The 19,955-nt window shown below is 46.3% G+C and overlaps 1 pseudogene; it reads right to left on the bottom strand.

The window, feature by feature from the left end:
- Window positions 1-19,955, bottom strand: part of LOC128406031 (procathepsin L-like) — a 94,123-nt pseudogene that overhangs the window by 29,795 nt on the left and 44,373 nt on the right.

The raw sequence follows: 19,955 nt of genomic DNA, 5'->3' as shown, positions 1-19,955 counted from the left end.
TTTCTTTTTGTTTCACCTGTAAGATGGCCAAGGAATCCCAAGTGTCTTCCTGAATCTTCCTCAGTTCATCTATTTCTTCTTTATTTTTTTCTTGGTGTCTTTTCATTTCTCTTTGTTCTTGCAAGCTCTTTTTCATACTTTCATCCTGTTTCTGTACTTTTATTTTGGTCTCCTGGACTGTTAAATCTAGATTTTGGTGTTTCACTGTCAGTTGGTTCACTTGGGTTGAGAAGTCCATTATCACTTTAGAATTCTCTTCTATTTTCGCCCCCATACTTTCCATCTTCCCGTCAAGCATTCTTATATTTCCGTCCAAAGCTGTTATTTTTTCTCCTAGATTTTTCTCCATTCTTTCCATTGCTGCTAATATTTCTTTCATGTCCATGTGACTTTCACTTTCTGCTAGTGATATTCTTCTTTGGTAACTTTGCGATGTGCTGGCACCACTCAAATTTGATATTTTCTTTGATCCCATCAGGCTGTTGTGTTATTATTATTATTTTATTCTTCCTTTCTTTATAGTTTCCTTGTTTCAGCGTTTTCTTTCCTGGGAATTCCCTTAATTTTTTATTTATGTGTCCATTTCGTTTTATGTCCCTTTGGTTATAAAATGAATTGATAGTTTCCTCAGGATTAAAATTGTTCTTGTCTTTCTATTTATATCCAATAGGTGGTGCTGTAGTCTCTATTATATCCAATAGGTGGTGCTTTATTCTCTATTAGTGTGTTTTTCTGGTTGTAATTGCCCTTACCAGCCACACACATCACTATATCTTCTTTCCTCCCCTGAGTTTCTCTTTCTGGAACGTTTAGAAACTCTTTCTGGGATCTTTAGAGACTCCTCCTTGTCTTCTCTTCCTGTCCTTGCCTCTAGCAGTCACCGTCAATGGCGGAGGGCTCCCGTGACTCAGCAGCCCACACCTCTCTCTCCCCTTTCAGGTATGTCAGATTTCTCAGGTTATTTTTCCTCAGCGGGTCTGTTTTTTAGTCGTTTATTTCCACTACAGTTTTTAGTCCATTATAAAGTCCTCCAGTAGTTCACTCTTCTAGTTTTTCCTAATTTTTCTAATTTCTAGTTTCAGTTCATTATTTATGCTCAATCTGGTGTATCTAGACACGCTTTTCTTAAAACACCTTGTGCAGTTATTAACAGAGGGTTTTCGCATGCGGCGCACGGCCCCCTTCTCTGTTATCTGTTCAGTTCTGTAGTTCTCTTTACAAACTGTTTCTTCCTCCCTCCCTCCACTAAACAGGCAGAGGTTTTCCAATTATTATCTTCTCTTTCAGTTATTTACGGGGGAGGCATTTGCTTTTCACAGTCTCTATTTTATAGGAGAGTTCAGCGCTGCCGTGCCGGGGAATTGGAGCGTTTGTACCAGAGAGTGGTTTTGCCTCTTTGCGCAAAGGTCTTCCCCTCGTCTTTCTATTTCAGTTTCTTTGTTCTATAATATTGGGAAACCTCTTCTTTTGCGCTGCCTTAGGCTTCCGCCCTCAGGTTCCCCCCCTGAGGTCGAGGTAACTTACGCCTAGTCCCTCGTTTCTCCTTCTCTGGCACCAGGTCCTCCTCGAGATTGCAGGAGCGCGGATCTCCACCCGTCTCTCTAGCGTGCTGCTCTGGAAGTCCGCAATACATGTAATTTTCATGTAATTTACTTTTAAAGCATACGAAGCAGTATATTTCATATCTACTTTCCACAGCTTTTCTCATGCACTTATTTCCATATTATGTCCCAGATCTTTAGCCCAGTGTATATTCTTGATTTAACCATTTCGTCTTTCATATCCCATTCACTCACCGACGTGGGGATACAGGGCATAGCCCGTAAATGGCTGTGCTCTTTTATCTCTGGTCGGGGACAGAGGGTGGCACTAGGGAGGGAGATGTCGTTACACCACTCCTTGGTGTGTGGAGTGCCGCAGGGCGCAATCCTCTCCCCGATGCTTTTTAACAGCTTTATGCGCCCCCTTGCCCAGATTGTCCGGAGCTTTGGGCTGGGTTGTCACCAATATGCTGATGACACTCAGCTCTATCTGCTGATGGATGGCCATACCGACTCGGCCCTGGACACACTGACCAGATGCTTGGAAGCTGTGGCTGGATGGTTTCGTGGGAGCCGATTGAAATTAAATCCTTCGAAGACAGAGATCCTCTGGCTGGGTCGGGATGGTATGGGGATGAGGGACCAACTCCCTTCCATTAAGAGTTTGGGTGTAATCCTTGATGCCTCCCTTTCCATGGAGATGCAGGTTACAGCAACAGCCAAGGCAACATTTTTCCACCTTCGCCGCATCAAGCAGTTGGTCCCTTACCTTTCCTGCCCCGATCTGGCCACAGTGATCCATGTGACGGTCACCTCCAGGCTTGACTACTGTAATTCGCTCTACGCAGGGCTGCCCTTGAAGCTGTCCCAGAAACTCCAGTGAGTCCCTGCCATGGGAGCATATTCACCCAGTGCTTTTCCAGCTGCACTGGCTCCCGGTGGAGGACAGGGTCAGATTTAAGGTGCTGGTTTTGACCTTTAAAGCCCTTCACGGCCTAGGACCCTCGTACCTACCGGACCGCCTCTCCTGGTATGCCCCACGGAGGACCTTAAGGTCCATAAATAGCAACACCCTAGAGGTCCCAGGCCCTAAGGAAGTTAGATTAGCCTCAGCCAGAGCCAGGGCCTTTTCAACACTGGCTCCGGCTTGGTGGAACGCTCTGTCTCATGAGACCAGGGCCCTGCGGGATCTGATTTCTTTCCGCAGGGCCTGTAAGACAGAGTTGTTCCGCCTGGCATTTGGCTTAGAATCAGTTTGATTCCCTCCCCCTCTTTCTTTTTCCTTTCTCCTCCTGTGAAGAGGCTGCATCTTAATGTTTTAATGTTGTATTTTAATCTTGCTTTTTAAATTGTATTTTAATCAACTTGTTTTTGTTATTGGTTGTTAGCCGCCCTGAGCCCGGTCTTGGCTGGGGAGGGCAAGGTATAAATAAATTTTATTATTATTATTATTATTATTATTATTATTATTAATGTATGCACGAGCGCCGAAACCCAGAAGTAACCCATTCTGGTACTTCTGGGTTCGGCATGGTGCGCAACCTGAAATTGCATAACCTGAAGCGTCTGTAACCCGAGGTACTACTGTATTAAACTGCTGCAACAGGGTCCCCACTCCCCACATGCAGGAGGGTGGAGGAACCCAGAACAATGGTGTGCAAGCCCTTATGTAGACTTTTGAAATTGCCCACCCTGTAGCTCAAGACCACCCCACAAAACTGTTGGGATACTGCCAGGGAGACAAAGTCGCCTCCGGACGTCCATCGATCTCCCGTAGACACGCAGTATCAGCAATTAGCGACACGAGCTCCAGAAATAGCTTGCCACATTCCAGAACTGATGCACGCTCTTATCAGCAGATAATGCACAGCGAAAGATGCACGCAGGAGAGCATTATTTAAGAGTTTATTCTGCGTTAGTCAGAACAGAGAAAAACATGACTGCCTGCTTCAGTGTTTCAGGCACCGAGAGAGAAACAAAAGCAATAGAAAACATAAACATCCTGTGAACAGGAAATGCGCAGACTCTGTGACTCACAAAGCCTGCTCCCTTTTAAGGTGGAACGGAAATATCCTAACAAAAACATCATACATACATCACGGAAGGAGGTGTCTCTAGCAGACATACATCACAGGAAGCGGTCTACAGAAGACATCCTGTCTGTCAGGATACCTGTTAATGGTCATTGATTGCATTGCCTGGGCAGCCTGGCCATTCTTATGTAATGGTAAATACTTTAGTTCCTGAATCCAGGTCACAGGCTCACCCTATTCATGCACAAATATGGCCTTAAGACAGGATTTGTGAGCAAAGAGACAATGGGGAGGCTTTCTCATTTCCTTCCTCACTGCAGAGAAATATTTGAGGTCAATTTGGGAGAGTCAAAATGGATTCAGGACTATTTTCCTGTACTGTTTCAGACATGTGGTTTATAGATTTATGTATGTGCTTGCCTGGTACATTTATGAACATTTATTTTATATCTTAGACCTTATAATTCTCATAACAATCACTTGCTGGCGACCATGAGGGGAGAAGAGGGCTGCTCTTGTGCCCAAATCCTGCTCCCAGGCTTGGGGGCATCTGGTTGGCCACTGAGAGAACAGGTGGCTGGACTAGATGGCGCAATGACCTAGATGGCCCAAGACATTTGGGCACCTGAGGCAACCACACAATGGTGTCCCACCACCAAGGGTGGGAGGAGACAAACTTCCCATAGCCAAGGGGCCGCTATAGAGGCTGGAACTGCTGCCCTGTGGATCCTGCAGCCTGAGGCAGTTCCCTCACCTCACCTCATGGGTGGGCCAGCCCTCGCAGAAGGGCTTCTCTGATGTTCCTCTGTGCTTTTCCCGACCATTCCCGCCCCGGCTCAAATACACCTTTGGTCACCTGTTCTTTAGGATCCAATAAGCCATGTTGTTTCCACCGTCCTGGAGCATCCCATAACCAACCGCCAGCATGGTGTGGCTCACCAGCTGGGTACACAAGGAGCTGTCAAATACCCGTGGCAGGAGAAGAGATCTGGAGTGAGGCAGGATCAGAAAGGGGCAAAGCGGAGAGGAAGGCGCACCCAAGGGGGCTTCATCCAATGTGAGCCTTACTTGCAGCAGATCCTCCGATATGAATGTAGGTGACATATTTAACATAAATACAAATTTAATAAACAAATAAAATAAAAATGACCAACTGAGACTACTCAGAGTAGACCATAGTCAGCTGCACAAACACTCCAACACCACCATCACTCTGAAATCTAGTTATCTACTTTGTGTGTCAAGTATGACTTTCCAATGGGAAGCTTTTTGGGTATAAAAAAGGAAATAAATTCCAAAGAGGGAAGTGGTATGGAGAAGGGCTGTAGAAAGTCAGGGCTTGTCCTGCCATCCCAAGGAAAACTGCTCTTTAGCGCTCAATAGGCAATTTGGGTTTTCCCTGGATTGCCATTTGTTCCACTTGATCACCAAAAGTGCCAGTTTTCCCTCGGAAAGGAGCAGGGCAAGGGAGAGAGCACTTGGACCACACTTTCTGTGGCACACAGGTAGAAGTGCGGGTGAGCCCTTTGTGTAGACAATCATGAGGTATATATTACAGACCAGGGGTCAGCAAACTTTTCCATCAGGGGGCTGGTCCACTGTCCCTCAGACCATGTGGTGGGCTGGACTATATTTTGGGGGAGGAAAAAAAAGAATTAATTCCTATGCCCCACAAATAACCCAGAGATGCATTTTAAATAAAAGCACACATTCTACTCATGTAAAAACACCAGGCAGGCCCCACAAATAACCCAGAGATGCCTTTTCAATAAAAGGACATATTCTACTCATGTAAAAACACTCTGATTTCCAGACCATCCATGGGCCAGATTGATAAGGTGATTGGGCTGGATCTGGCCCCTGGGCCTTAGTTTGCCTACCCATGTTATAGACCAATGGCCTGACTTCCTATAATACAGCTTCCTCTTTAAATTAGGCCCATGAGGACTAGAATCTTACTTTATAAACAAGGTAAGGAGTGTAGCTCAGTGGCAGAGCATTTACCACATCGGCTCAATCCCTGATGGCATCTCCAGGTGGGGCTGGGAGAGAGAGACCCCTCTGCCTGAAACTCTGCAGAGCTGCTGCCAGTCAGTGTAGACAATACTGAGCTAGATGGAGCAACGGCAGCATCCTCTGCTCCTGCACTCACTCTGCCTCATAGATGGGCTAGCTCTATAATTGTACAAACTTCCCCAACCATCCGATTTGATATAAAGATCCTGGTTTTTCGCATGTGGAGGGTCAGAATTCCAACGTTTTCAGGCACAGAACCCACCTTTAAGCCAAGCACATCCAGTGCAACATAAAAATATTTTGTGTGTGTGTGTGTGTGTGCGCTTTACAGTACTAGTACATAAAACCATATAGTGCAAAACCATATTAAAAAGTTGTAATAATAATAATAATAATAATAATAATAATAATAATAATAATAATAATTTATTAATTATACCCCGCCCATCTGGCTGGGCCTCCCCAGCCACTCTGGGCGGCTTCCAAAAAAACATTAAAATACTGCAATACATCAAACACTAAAAGCTTACCTAAACAGGTGCTGGACCTCAGTGTCTGGGCAGAACGATGAGGGTGGAGACCGAGGCCGTTTAAAGGTCAGCACCAACACTTTGAATTGTGCTCGGAAACGTACTGGGAGCCAATGTAGGTCTTTCAAGACCGGTGTTATGTGGTCTCAGCGGCCGCTCCCCGTCACCAGTCTGGCTGCCGCGTTCTGGATTAGTTGTAGTTTCCAGGTCACCTTCAAAGGTAGCCCCACGTAGAGCGCATTGCAGTAGTCCAAGCGGGAGATAACTAGAGCATGCACCACTCTGGCGAGGCAGTCCGCAGGCAGATAGGGTCTTAGCCTGCGTACCAGATGGAGCTGGTAAACAGCTGCCCTGGACACGGATTTGACCTGTGCCTCCATGGACAGCTGTGAGTCCAAAATGACTCCCAGGCTGCGCACCTGGTCCTTCAGGGGCACAGTTACCCCATTCAGGACCAGGGAATCCTCCACAGCTGCCCGCCTCTTGTCCCACAAAAACAGTACTTCTGTCTTGTCAGGATTCAATCTCAATCTGTTAGCTGCCATCCATCCTCCAACCTCCTCCAGACACTCACATAGGACCTTCACCGCCTTCACTAGTTCTGATTTGAAAGAGAGGTAGAGCTGGGTATCATCCGCATACTGATGAACACCCAGCCGAAACCCCCTGATGATCTCTCCCAGCGGCTGCATGTAGATGTTGAAAAGCATGGGGGAGAGGACAGAACCCTGAGGCACCCCACAAGTGAGAGCCCAGGGGTCTGAACACTCATCCCCCACCACCACTTTCTGAACACGGCCCAGGAGGAAGGAGTGGAACCACAGTATAACAGTGCCCCCAGCTCCCAGCCCCTCAAGACGGTCCAGAAGGATGTTATGGTTGATGGTATCAAAGGCCGCTGAGAGATCCAGCAGAACTAGGAAACAGCTCTCACCTTTGTCCCTAGCCTGCCGGAGATCATCAACCAGTGTGACCGAGACAGTTTCAGTCCCATGATGAGGCCTGAATCCCGACTGGAAGGGATCCAAATGGTCTGCTTCTTCCAGGCATGCCTGGAGTTGTTCAGCAACCACTCACTCAATCACCTTGCCCAAGAATGGAATATTTGAGACTGGGCGATAGTTGACCATTGTGGCCGCGTCTAAAGATGTTTTTTTAAGAAGCGGTTTAATAACCGCCTCTTTCAGCGGGTCTAGGAAGGCTCCCTCACAGAGGGAAGCATTCACCACCCCACAAAGCCCATTGCCCAGCCCTTCCCGGCTAGCTTTTATAAGCCAGGATGGGCAAGGATCAAGGAGACAGGTGGTTGGTTTCACTCGTCCAAGCAGCCTGTCCACATCCTCGGAGGTAACAGATTGGAATTGATCCCACACAACTTGACTAGACAGGACTCTAGCACTCTCCCGCCCCAGCCCTGCTCCCATGGTGGCGTCTACCTCTTCCCGAATCTGAGCGACTTTATCTGCAAAAAACTTTGCAAAGTCATTGCAGGACATCATGTGGCCCGTACTGGGCCCCGATGTAGCAGGTGGTTCCGCTAAATTGCGAACCACCTGAAAAAGTCTCCTGCTGCTGTTTTCTGCAGATGCAATAGAGGCGGTGAAGAAAGTCTTCTTCACTGTCGCTACCGCCACTTGGTAGGCTCGACATTGAGCTCTAACCCGTGTCCGGTCAGCTTCAGAATGAGTTATCCGCTACCGGCGCTCTAGCCGTCTCAACGCTTGTTTCATTGCCCTCAGATCCGTGGAAAACCACGGGGCTGTCTGGGCTCCATGCAATCGGAGAGGGCGCTTCGGAGCCAAACAGTCAATAGCCCTGGTTAACTCCACATTCCAGCGGGCCACCAGGGAATCAGCTGAAAGGCCATCAACATGAGATAAAGCATCCCCTACCACTCTCTAGAAACCATTTGGATCCATTAAATGGTGGGGGCAGACCATCCGAATCCAGAAATCAGCTAACTATTGTGGGGAGATACATTAGACCTGGAGTGGAAAAGTTTTCAGCAGGTGTTTAGAAGTCGGCACAGGTGGTGCCTGCTGGCTTGCTAGTGGCAGAGAGTTCCACAGGATAAGGTCACAGGATAGGGTTCTGATTCTTGTTGCTGTCAGGTGAGCCTGAGTTGGGGAACGACCCTACAATGCTCCTGCAGGTGATCTCAGTAACTGACCTTTGAAAGAAGGGTTCAGGTGATCCCTGAGGCAGCCTGGACCTAAGTTGTTCAGGGATTTGTAAATCAATGCAAGGACTAAACATAGCTTAGCAGGGGTTGGGCAGCTGGTACAGATATTTTTAACAAGGGTGTCTCTTGTCCTCAGCCAGATGTCCCCATCAGCAGCCTGGTCACTGCATTCTGCACCCACCAGTGCTTCCAAACCAGGTGCAAAGGGCAGCCCCATGTGCTGAACATTGCAGTAGTCCAACCTCAAATTCACCACTGCATGGACTACAGTGGCCAGGCTACAAGTGTCTGGCACTGCTGCTGCGACCCACCTTAGAAATGAGGCCCACAAATTAGCCATCTGTGCCCAGGAGTTGCCTGTTATCCCTTAGCTTGTTAGGTATAATTGTATAATTGCACACTGAAATGGAGAATGCCTGTATGTATGCTGCTAAGGTATCTGAAGAAGTGTGCATGCACACAAAAGCTTATACCCAGAACAAACTTAGTTGGTCTCTCAGGTGCTACTGGACAATTTTTTAAATTTTTTAAATTTATTTTGACTGCATCAGACCAACACAGATACCTACCTGAATCTAGTATGTTGCTAAGGTTAAAACCCCATTGTATACTAAGTTAGAAAGAGCTCTCTCTAAGCATCTAGCTGAGTCAATAATTAACTGTTCATATTCTCTGCTAGCCTTCATGGGGGAGTTTAACCTTAGATGATGCAGTTAATGTATTCAATTGCAAATTCACCATTTTGGAGGGAGCTGGCTTGGTTTTTTTGTTCCCAAACACAGTGAGAGGAGGATGTGATAAGATGTACCTCCAGGAGTTGCACAGAGACACAGTGTGGATTTTTGCTCTGGTCATAATTTAAGAAGAGCCTATCCTTGATGCAAATGCATTATACAACTTTCTGGAAGTATTGCTGATTGTTTTGTACCTGTTTAAAGCTTTGAATTATATTTATGGATCTGGGCATAATTTTTTTCCAAAAGGAGTCAGTTTTTATGCATCCAATTGCTTCATTCTGCGCAATATTAATAATGGCAATATAGCTGCCACCAAAATCACGCCGGAGGCTGCCACCCTCTCCAAACGTTTGGCCCCTCACCTGACTTGTAGAAATGGAAGTAGAAGCTCCTGCTGTCCACGGCCACCGAAACCGGCCCAATCGTTGCCACAGCCTGCTCCAGGGCCACCTCGCTCCCCACTGGGACCACACAACGGATGTGCAGTTGGCCGTGCGGTCCTGCAAGTTGTAACTGCACACAGATCCATCCTGCAGAGAAGCGACAATCACTTGGAGGAGGTTGCAGAGCAGGGCGAGTGAGGAAAGTGGCTTGGGCAGATTCCCCAGGGCTGCATTTGCAGCTCCAAAGAGCCAGGGCTCAGTGCGCCTGGCTGTTAATCAGAAGGCTGGTGGTTCAAGCCAACCCACATAGGGCTGTGGGCAGGATTCTTGCATTGCAGGGGATGGACTAGTGGACCCTCCCAACTCTACAATTCTATGAATGACAGAAACTCGGTTTGGAAACTGAACTCCACAAAAAAGGGGAAACATTTCAATCTGCCCTCCTCAGAGGAAGGGCTGTAATGCAGACTTTGCAAGGTTATGAATGATCGACGAGAAGCGGACTTTACTGAGCAGTTTGCTGCTTCCAAACTAGGTGTAGAATTTGGTGTGGGCTTATGCATTTCCTTCCTGCACTAGTCCCAGTGGTGTAACCTGTTTTGATAGCGCCCAGCACAAGGCAAAGATTGCACCCCTTAATCTCCTTGTGGGTGTCGTGCAGGGGGCAACAGGTGGACTTCTCTGCACCCCTGAGGGGACCACTCCTCGCAAGGTCGCCTGCCGGTCACCACACTCGCCCTTTCAGCTCAGTGAGCTCCCAGTGGGAGCAGCGGTGGTGCTCCTTGGCAGGCTTGGCAGCACCCCTTTAAAGCCCTAAACAGCCTCAGTCCAGTATACCTGAAGGAGCATCTCCACCCCCATCTTTCTCCCCGGACACTGAGGTCCAGCGCCGAGGGCCTTCTGGCAGTTCCCTCCCTGCAAGGAGCCAAGTTACAGGGAACCAGGCAGAGGGCCTTCTCGGTAGTGGCGCCCTCCCTGTGGAACGCCCTCCCACCAGATGTCAAAGAGAAGAACAACTACCAGACTTTTAGAAGACATCTGAAGGCAGCCCTGTTTAGGGAAGCTTTTAATGTTTAACAGACCACTGTATTTTAATACTATGTTGGAAGCTGCCCAGAGTGGCTGGGGAAACCCAGTCAGATGGGCAGGGTATAAATAAATAATAATAATAATAATAATAATAATAATAATAATAATAATAATCCCAGCAGCACTGGAGTTACAGCTACAGCAGGCTGAGGAGGAGGGTGGCGGAGAGCAGCTGAGGCTCCTGGCATAGTCCTTCCCCAGGTGCCACTCCTTGGATGTGCAGCACGAGGGTGGGTGCCAGCCGTCCAGAGAGGAGCACACTGAAGGCGCCTGCCTGATGTCAATCAGCAGGGAGTTCCAAAGTGCTGCCACACTAAAAGATTGATTTCTTGTTAGATGGAATAAAGGTCTAGCAAAAGGCTCCCTTCTCTCCCTAATTTACTAATTGTGTTTTCCGTCTTCTGTGAAGGGCATGTTAAGTATTATTATTATTAGTAGTAGTAGTAGTAGTAGTAGTAGTAGTTTAATTAACATTGAAATAGAAAATAACTCTGTATATGCTTGTATGTGTGCTGCTGAAAATTGGAAAATCCCATTGGGCTATAATAAAGCAAAGCAGATCCTTCTGAGCATCATGAATGGGTCTGCGCATGGTGTATGCTCAGAAGTGGAGGTAAGATACCAACAAAGGAGGAATGGCAGACAAAGTTAATAGAATATATAGAAATGGCAAGATTGGCAAATAGAATAAGGGTCAGGATAAAAAAAAAAGTATTTGAAGATGGTTGGAAATGTTTTATAGATTATTTGGAAACATATTGAAAGCACGTCAAAAAGTTAACAGTAAAAGCAGTAAGAAATATTGAGATAGAAAGTTGAGAAAAAATAAGATATGGGGGAAACTAGAATATGTAGTGGAAAATAAAGTTTCATATGTAAAAATGGAAATGATAAACAAAAATAGAAAAAATAAAATAAATGGGTTGATAATCAATTTAGGATGTTCTCTGCTCTCTCATATTGTGTTTAACTTTAGATCATGTGAGAGGGTTATTCAATTGCAAACCGCCATTTTGAAGGGAGTTGCCTTTGAGTGTTTCTCTGGAAGCCACAGAGAACAAAGGCTGTGATAATGAGGTCTCTCCTGGAGAGAAAACAGCTGCGGACTAATGGAAGCTGTGGGGAGAGACAGACCTCTGATTTTTGGTCCAAACAAAGAACTCACAGAACTTTCTTCAAAACAGAACATCAAACAATCAGTGTTACATCCAGATAGTTGTATAATATCATGTGCACATCCAGCATAGGTTCAGCTTCTTATAAAAACGAAATTTGGAATAATTGAAGAAAGTTCTGTGAGGAAAGCTTTTGAGTCTGGACAATATATGGGTCTGGACAATTATTTTTCCAAGAGGAGTCAGTTTTTATTCATCCTATTGCTTCAAGCTGCAAAATATTAATATATGCAATAGGGCAGACTATAAATTAGAATTGAGAATAAATTAGAAGTAATGTGAAGGTGGCAAAGGTCTGTGCTTGACCACACAATCGTGCACATGTGTGTGGCCCAGATCAGCGAGGCATGTGCACTGATTCCTCCTTCTATCTTACTTTCTCCAAGTAGGGGTAGCTGGTCTCTGAGTTTATGCCTCCATTTTCCTGCATGTACTCGGAGGCCCGGGTGATGTACCCTCCATGGCACCCCTGGTTGCCCAGCTTCCAGGAACAGTTAATGAGGTTCTGTTCACTTAGCGGGATCAGCTTCCCTGTCCTGTTGAAGCGCAGCCCTTCAAGTGCTCCGGTGGCACTGAATGCCCAGCAGGATCCGCAGTGGCCCTGTGGGAACAGCAAGAGGTGGTGAGGCAGAAGTAAATCAAACATTCATGGTGTGGGGGTAGACCCCACCTGGGTCCCGTTCTAGGAGCCACAATTTAAGAAGGATATTGACCAGCTGGAACATGTGCAGAGGAGGGTCTGGAAACCAGGCCTTATGAAGAAAGGTTGAAGGAGCTGGGTATGTTTAGCCTAGAGAAGAGGAGACTGAGAGGAGATATGAGAACCATCATCCAACATCTGAAGGGTTCCCACGTGGAAGAGGGAACAAGCTTGTTTTCTCCTGCTCTGGAGGGAAGGACCCAAACCAATGGCTTCAAGTTACAAAAAAGGAGATTCCAACCAAACACCAGGAAGAACTTTCTGACAGAAAGAGCTGTTCGAGAGTGGAAAATGGACTGCCTAGGAAGGTGGTGGCCTCTCCTTCCTTGGAGGGTTCTAAGCAGAGGTTGGATGGCCACCCACCAGCTTTAGCTAAGATTGCATTGCAGGGGGTTGGACCCTCAGGGTCCCTTCCAATTCGGCAATTCTATGATAAAGCAAAAAGTTTTTCTCCCTCTCCCATAACACTAGAACTGGTGGACATACAATGAAGGCAGATGTTGGAAGATTCAGGATGGAAGGAGCAAAGCCCTTCTTCACAAGGGCATTGTAAAGGGCGGAACTCCCTCCCAAGGGAGGCAGTGAGGGCCACCAACTTGGATGGCTTTAAAAGAGGGTTGGTCAGATATGTGGAGGAGGAGGTCAGGATGGCCATGCTCTTGTATTTGGGTCCTGCTTGCAGGTTTCCTGTTGGGCATTAGGTTGAGTCCTGTGAGAACAGGATGCAAGGCTAGATGGACCTCCTTTTGTCTGATCCAGTAGTGTTCTTCATGTGCAGAACCTCAATGGCCAGGGGCAGTCCACCTCTGAAAGCCAGTTGCTGCTGGGATACTGCCAGGGAGACAAAGGCCATCATGCCTCCACATCGTCTCAGGACGATCCATCTATCTCCCGTAGATACAGTATCAGTCAATTAGCGACACGAGCCTCGGAAATAGCTGTCCACATCCCAGGACTCATGCACGCCCTTATCGCAGAGTTCGCACAACGAAAGATGCACTCAGGAGAGCAGCAAATTTACAGCTTTATTCAGTGGTGGTCAGAACAAAGGAAAAAACATGACTGCCTGCCTGCGTGTCTAGGCAAAGAGAGAAACAAAAGCTATACACAAAAACAGAAATTTCCTGTGAGCCGGAAGTACGCAGACTTTGTGACTCACAACAGCCTGCTCCTTTTTCAAGGTGGAACGGAAATATCCTAACATCCTACCCTTTCTGTGTAACCTGTAGTACCTGTGGTTCAACCCAATTGCAACCTCTGTACATAAACCTTAAGTTGTTCTCTGTTAACAACCTTAGACAACAGATCAGCAGGAATTTCATTTCCTGGCATGTAGGACACCTGAATACACTTTCTGAATACACTCTCTTGCACGATGTAACTTAATGTGCAAGTACTTGGTTCTTTGCTTGCAACTCTCTGAGTTCAGCAAAGCCAAACAGGGTCTATTGTCTTGATACACTTGTATAGGACATTTCACAGAAACTCTGATGTCCTTAAACAGTTGCATCAACCATTCACAATCCATGAGTGAAAATGACAGGGCATTGAGTTCTGCTTCACAGGAACTTAGGCTTACTGTTGTCTGCTTCTTGCATAGCCAGTCAAACAGACAGTGGTTGTACATGTAGCATACTCCAGAAGTGCTTGTACCATCCATGGTGTCACTTCCAAAACTAGCATCTGCAAATATTTCAAGACCTCCAGTCTTCTGACTGGTGAACCTCAGCCTGCAGTGCAAAGTCCCTTTCAAATAGCGGGCTATGCACTTCAGAGCTTTCCAATCCTGAACAGTAGGATTGTTAGCATGTCTGCTAAGCAGGTTAGTGCTTACAGCTATGTCAGGTCTTGAACATCTAGAAATGAAATTCAGCTTGCCTAGAATGCATCTGTACAGCGTAGTGTCAGAAAATGCTTCAGCAGTACTATCTACCTGGTAACCTGTCACCATCGGTGTGTCTGCTGGGTTTGCATCAACCAAATTCAACCTGGTTAATACATCAGCAATTTTCTGTGTTTGGTGTACCAGAAAATGACCTGCTTGGTCCCTCTCCACCTGCAGAGAAAGATAGTTGGATACCTCACCAAGATCCTTCATATCAAAGTGCTCCTTCAGCTGAGAGAGGGTGCTTTGGTACAAAGCCTGATTCTTCCAAATCAGAAGCAAATCATCAACAAAACATAAACAATACATTTTGTTTTGCCCCTCCTCCTTGACAAACACACATGGATCAGCTTTGCCTTGGTGAAAACCAAGAGTAAACAATGTCTCAGTGAGTTTTGTGTTCCAACACCTGGCACTCTGTTTGAGACCATATAAGGACTTATGAAGTTTACAGACCATTCCCTTCTGTATCTGCATCCCGTCAGGTGGAAGCATATACAGCTCCTCCCCCAAAACCCCGTACCAAAAAGCTGTATTGACGTCGTGATGGGAAACGTGCAGTTTCTCCTCTGCAGCAATGTTGAGCATTAGCCGAATGCTCTCATACTTGACGGTGGGTGAGTAGGACTCATGGTAATCCTGTCCTGGTACCTGTGAAAAACCTCTGGCAACCAATCTGGCTTTGTGCCTGACAACCTTGCCATTCTGGTCTGTCTTGGCCTTGAAGACCCATTTGCTGCCAACCAGTCTCATTCCTGGGACTACCGGGACTAGCTCCCAAATTTGGTTCCTATCCAAGGAATCAACTTCAGCCTTCATGGCATTAAGCCATGGCTCAGCATCTTTAGAGGTTAACTCCTGAACCTCTTTGAAGCTTGAAGGTTCCCACACCTTCTCTGAGCTACTAAGAACAGCAGTTGCTGTCTTAGCAAACTCATCAGCAAATCTCTTTGGAGGTTTGCCTTTTGTTGCCCTTTCAGATCTGCGTACTAGACGCAAGTCTTCTGCACTCATCTCCTCCTTCTTAGGAGAAAAGTGACCAATGGTGAATAGTGGTTCTTCCAGTTCATTGTCAGACGCATCAGACGGTCTGACTGAGGCCTTTGCGCTCTTGTAGTCTGCTGTGTCATCACTTTTGCTGACACCAGCAGCAGCGCTGCCCACTGAGCTGGAATCCGAACTCTGATCATCATCATCAGCTTCCTCTTCTTCCTCAACATCATCTGTTTTTTTCACATCATCTTCTTCCTCCTCTGAGTGACTCTGGAAAATCCCCACATTTTCCCTCCACTTAGGATTGTACTCAACACTCTTTGTGAACCTAATGGACTTAGAGTCAGTCATCCATACCCTGTATGCTCCTTTTTCGTACCCCATGAACAAACCATGTGCCCCACGCTTCCCAAGCTTGCTGCTCTGTGGGGTGTGGACCCACATGTCAGAACCAAAGATTCTCATGTGCTTGACATAAGGTTTCTTACCAAACATCTTCTCATAGGGAGTACAACCAATAGGTGATGACAGTCTCCTGTTATAGGGATAAACAAACGTGTTCAAAGACTCCCCCCAAAACTTCTCAGGGAGATTGGCATCATGCAACAAGGTTTTTAGGCCTTGCAGCAAAGTTTCGTTTGCTCGCTCAACAAGTCCATTCATCCATGGAGATCTAGGCATTGAGAGGTCATGCTAGATTCCCTTCTCAGTCAGGAAAGCTTCAAACTGCTGAGAAATGAATTCACCGCCTCGATCAGTAAACAGACAGCCGATACGTTTACTGTGAGCATTCTCCAACCATGCACAGAACACCTTGAACCTAGGAAACGCTTCCGACTTCTGCTGGAGCATAAATCCATGAATGTACCTGGAAAAAGAATCAATTAGAACCATGAAGTACCTTGCTCCACCCAAAGAGGGCGCAAGTGGACCAACCAGGTCTGCGTGGACTAGCTGGTAGGGTATGGAAGCCTGTCTGCTAGACTCCTTGCCTTTTGGAGCAACCTTCACCTTGTTCTCTGCACAAGATACACATTTCATGTGAAACTTACAGGGCTTGATGTTCCAACCCTGAACCAACCCAGGCATCTTGGCCAGTGCCTGCCAAGACATGTGACCAAATCTTCGGTGTGCCTCGTGAATACATCCTGCATGAAGAACTTTGTTAGTTTATGCAACACAACAAGATTCAACAATAGACACAGCAACACCATTGTCATCATAAGTTATACAGAACAAGCCATCTATAAACTTTGCATGCAAAATGTCCTCTTTGCCTTTCCTGATGACACAGACGCTCTTCTTGAAGGAAATCTCAAAGCCACGCCCAGTCAGCTGTGGGACACTGAGCAAATTGTCTGCAGACTCTGGAACATAAAGTATGTCTTTGATGGTTGTACGCAGACTTGCCAGTTTCACAGTCCTGACTCCTGCGATTTGCAACGTCTTTCCATCAGCCTGGTGGATCTCTTCATCTTGAGGCGTGAAGGAGATAAACAGATGTTTATCCTTCGATAAATGTCTTGTCGCTCCAGAATCGACAACAAACTTTCCTTTGGCTTTTGGAGAAGCAGTGCCAGCAAACAGAACCTTGTTTTCCACTGGCTTGGGCTGCTGCTGCTTGCCCCCTGCTCCTGGCCATCAAACTTGCCTTTGGCCTTTGGCCGTGAGTCTTATTTCCTTCAAAGACTCCTTGTCTTGGCAACTCATAAATCATGAGGCCTCTGGCTCGTCTCCCAGGCTAATTAGCCTGCCGGACTTCAAAGTCTCTGCTGTGGCAACAGAAAAGCCTCGCTTTTCCCCACATACCTTTTGCAGTCTTTTGCAGTCTTACTCTCCTGTAAGTGTCGTGAATCTGGGCCCATAACCTGTTGTTGGGATACTGCCAGGGAGACAAAGGCCATCATGCCTCCACATCGTCTCAGGGCGATCCATCAATCTCCCGTAGATACAGTATCAGTCAATTAGCGACACGAGCCTCGGAAATAGCTGTCCACATCCCAGGACTCATGCACGCCCTTTTCGCAGAGTTCACACAACGAAAGATGCACTCAGGAGAGCAGCATATTTACAGCTTTATTCAGCGTTGGTCAGAACAAAGGAAAAACATGACTGCCTGCCTGCGTGTCTAGGCGCAGAGAGAAACAAAAGCTATATACAAAAACAGAAACTTCGTGTGAGCTGGAAGTACGCAGACTTTGTGACTCACAACAACCTGCTCCTTTTTTAAGGTGGAACGGAAATATTCTAACAGTTGCTAGGTATCACAAGTGGGCAGAGTGCTCTTGCCCTGCAGGAACCAGATGCTGAAGTAGACGAGCCATTGGCCTGCTCGGAGGTTTTACCCAAGATGGTGACGGCTTAGCAAGCAGGCTTCGGAGCTCTGCAGATAACAGGACTGTAATTAGCATTGACTGCCACCCAGGGAAGTAATTTTTCCTTTTTTACTTCTCTACTTTTAAACTTACCAACCTACTGAGAGTCTAACAGCACCTTCTTGTCTATGCTATGAGAAACATCTTGGGCAAGTTCTGTGAAGCATCCTGGGCAGACCGCCAGCTGCTAGCTATTCACCGCCAACTCCCTTCTATACTTTGTTCCTGAAACTCCTGGCAGTCTCCACACGGAGAAGCTCTTAAATTGAACAAACTGAGCACTTTCTATTTTTTCTCTCTTTTTTGGTTGGGGAAACCTCTCCTTGTTTACTCCACACGGTGACGCTATGCCTGCTAGTAAACGCCACAGGGACCCAGAGGATGTAGCTCTCTCACCGGTTTCCAAACAATCTAAAATAGAGGACTTTTTTAACAAATCTGCTTTTATAGTTCCAACAAATACCGGTTTTCTCCTCTTGAAGATGATTGTGAGTGTGGGGAGAGTATTCAAGGTGAGAGCGTGGAACTGGATTCCGCAATGGGGCAAGTTGATCCTGTGCCGCTCAGAGAGGAAGGAATAACAAGTAGGGAGAGCACCCAATTAACTCTAATTGCAAGAACGGTTGAGCATATCTTCCAACAATTTAGAGGTATTGCCTCTCAAATAACCCAATTATCCAAAGAGGTCCACAGTTTATCAGTTAATAACAAGCAGGCATCAACAGAACACCATAGTACCAAAGGGAATTGGCGACAACAAGAGCAGACCCCTAAGCTCAACATAGAATGTGCAGAGGCTCTTAAAACAAGCTCTTCTTATTTAATCTTCCAACCAAAAAAGAGCTGCATGACAATTTGTGGAAGGCCAAATCAATCTCCTAGCTGGAAAGGTGCCCAGCGTTCCAAATGACATTTATCAGACTTACTTGGCATTGGACTTACAGAGATCGACCTCGTTAGGACTGAACTCTTGAATATCACAAATCAAACCCAAAAAATTATGTTAACTTTTTCCTCTACTAGACTGCCCTCACTGATTCACAAGCTGAAATTCAGATTGTCAAGCAGAGGAGTTTTTCCAACCCGGGTATTTCACAATTCTGTTGTTGCACCCTTATGTAAGATGAGGACTGGTGCTTCAGAGGGGCCCACAAAACCAAAGCCTGGATCCCCAACGGAAGTAATGACACCACAAAAAAACTTGACAGGTGGGGAGGAGACAGACATGCCTGAGTTGAATTTGCAGGATCATGCCCAACATCAAAATAACCAGGTGAGCCAAAAGGAACAGCCGATTCCTCTAGACAATCATCTTCAGGAATCTGAGCACTCTGTAAATCCTTTGGAAGAGGATTTTCTCAGCTCCTTTAAGAATCTCCCTCAGGAAGAGCAACAAACAGTTATCAAGAGGCTTGATCTTATGAGCCAGACATTGAAAGAGATTAAAGAACCGGAGGCAGAGACTGATAATAGACCCAATGGCCACAACAGAATGATAACTATAGAACCACCGGAGTATTGGACAAAGATGAGATATTTAGAAGAGGAGGAGTCAGGAAATACACCCAAGGAATCCCCATTGGCAAGCAATTTGCAAAGAAAAGGCCCAGTGATTACAAATGTGAGTACTTTATGTACGATGACTGAAATAATCAAACATCTGGATTATTCCAGTAGCATTAGCAATACTCTGTTGCCTCAAAAACTGGTAAACTCCAAGAGTACATTGGCCAACAATTGACTAAGAGTAAATCACTGTAAAACAATTAAACTTCTCTCATGGAATGTAACAGGGTGGACGAACAAGATCCAAGACAGTGATTTCTGTTCTTATCTACAAACACATGATATCATCTTTCTTCAAGAAACCTGGGCAAAAGAGGGCACTATGGTTGAGTTACAGGGTTTTACAAGTTACACTCAACCAGCTCTTAAAACTGTAAAGTATGGAAGGCCTAGTGGGGGGCTGGCGGTGCTGGTGTCAACCTCTCTTAATGTATCAATTCAACAGTGTCCCTCGTTGACCACCCCTAATTTTTTAGTGTTGTCCCTTTCTGATAGTCTCCTGAGAAATACTAATTTCATCTGCGTGTACATACCTCCAGTAAAGTCTTGTGGGGAACTGAGATCATATTGGGGAAAACTTGACCAACTACTCGAAAGTATAGACTCTCTGTCACCTAACCCTCGGCTTTTCTTCAATGCCCGGATCGGCCTTGTTTCCCCACAAAATACAATATTATCTGGACTAAACTTGGAGGACGAACCCGAAATCTGTCAGAGGGCAGCAGTGGACACCACCTCTAATCACGCTGG

Source organism: Podarcis raffonei, chromosome W (genome assembly GCF_027172205.1).
Source record: "Podarcis raffonei isolate rPodRaf1 chromosome W, rPodRaf1.pri, whole genome shotgun sequence".
NCBI classification, from domain to species: Eukaryota; Metazoa; Chordata; class Lepidosauria; order Squamata; family Lacertidae; genus Podarcis; species Podarcis raffonei.
Note: the sequence above shows the minus strand (reverse complement) of the source record. Positions and strands in the feature narration are given on the sequence as shown.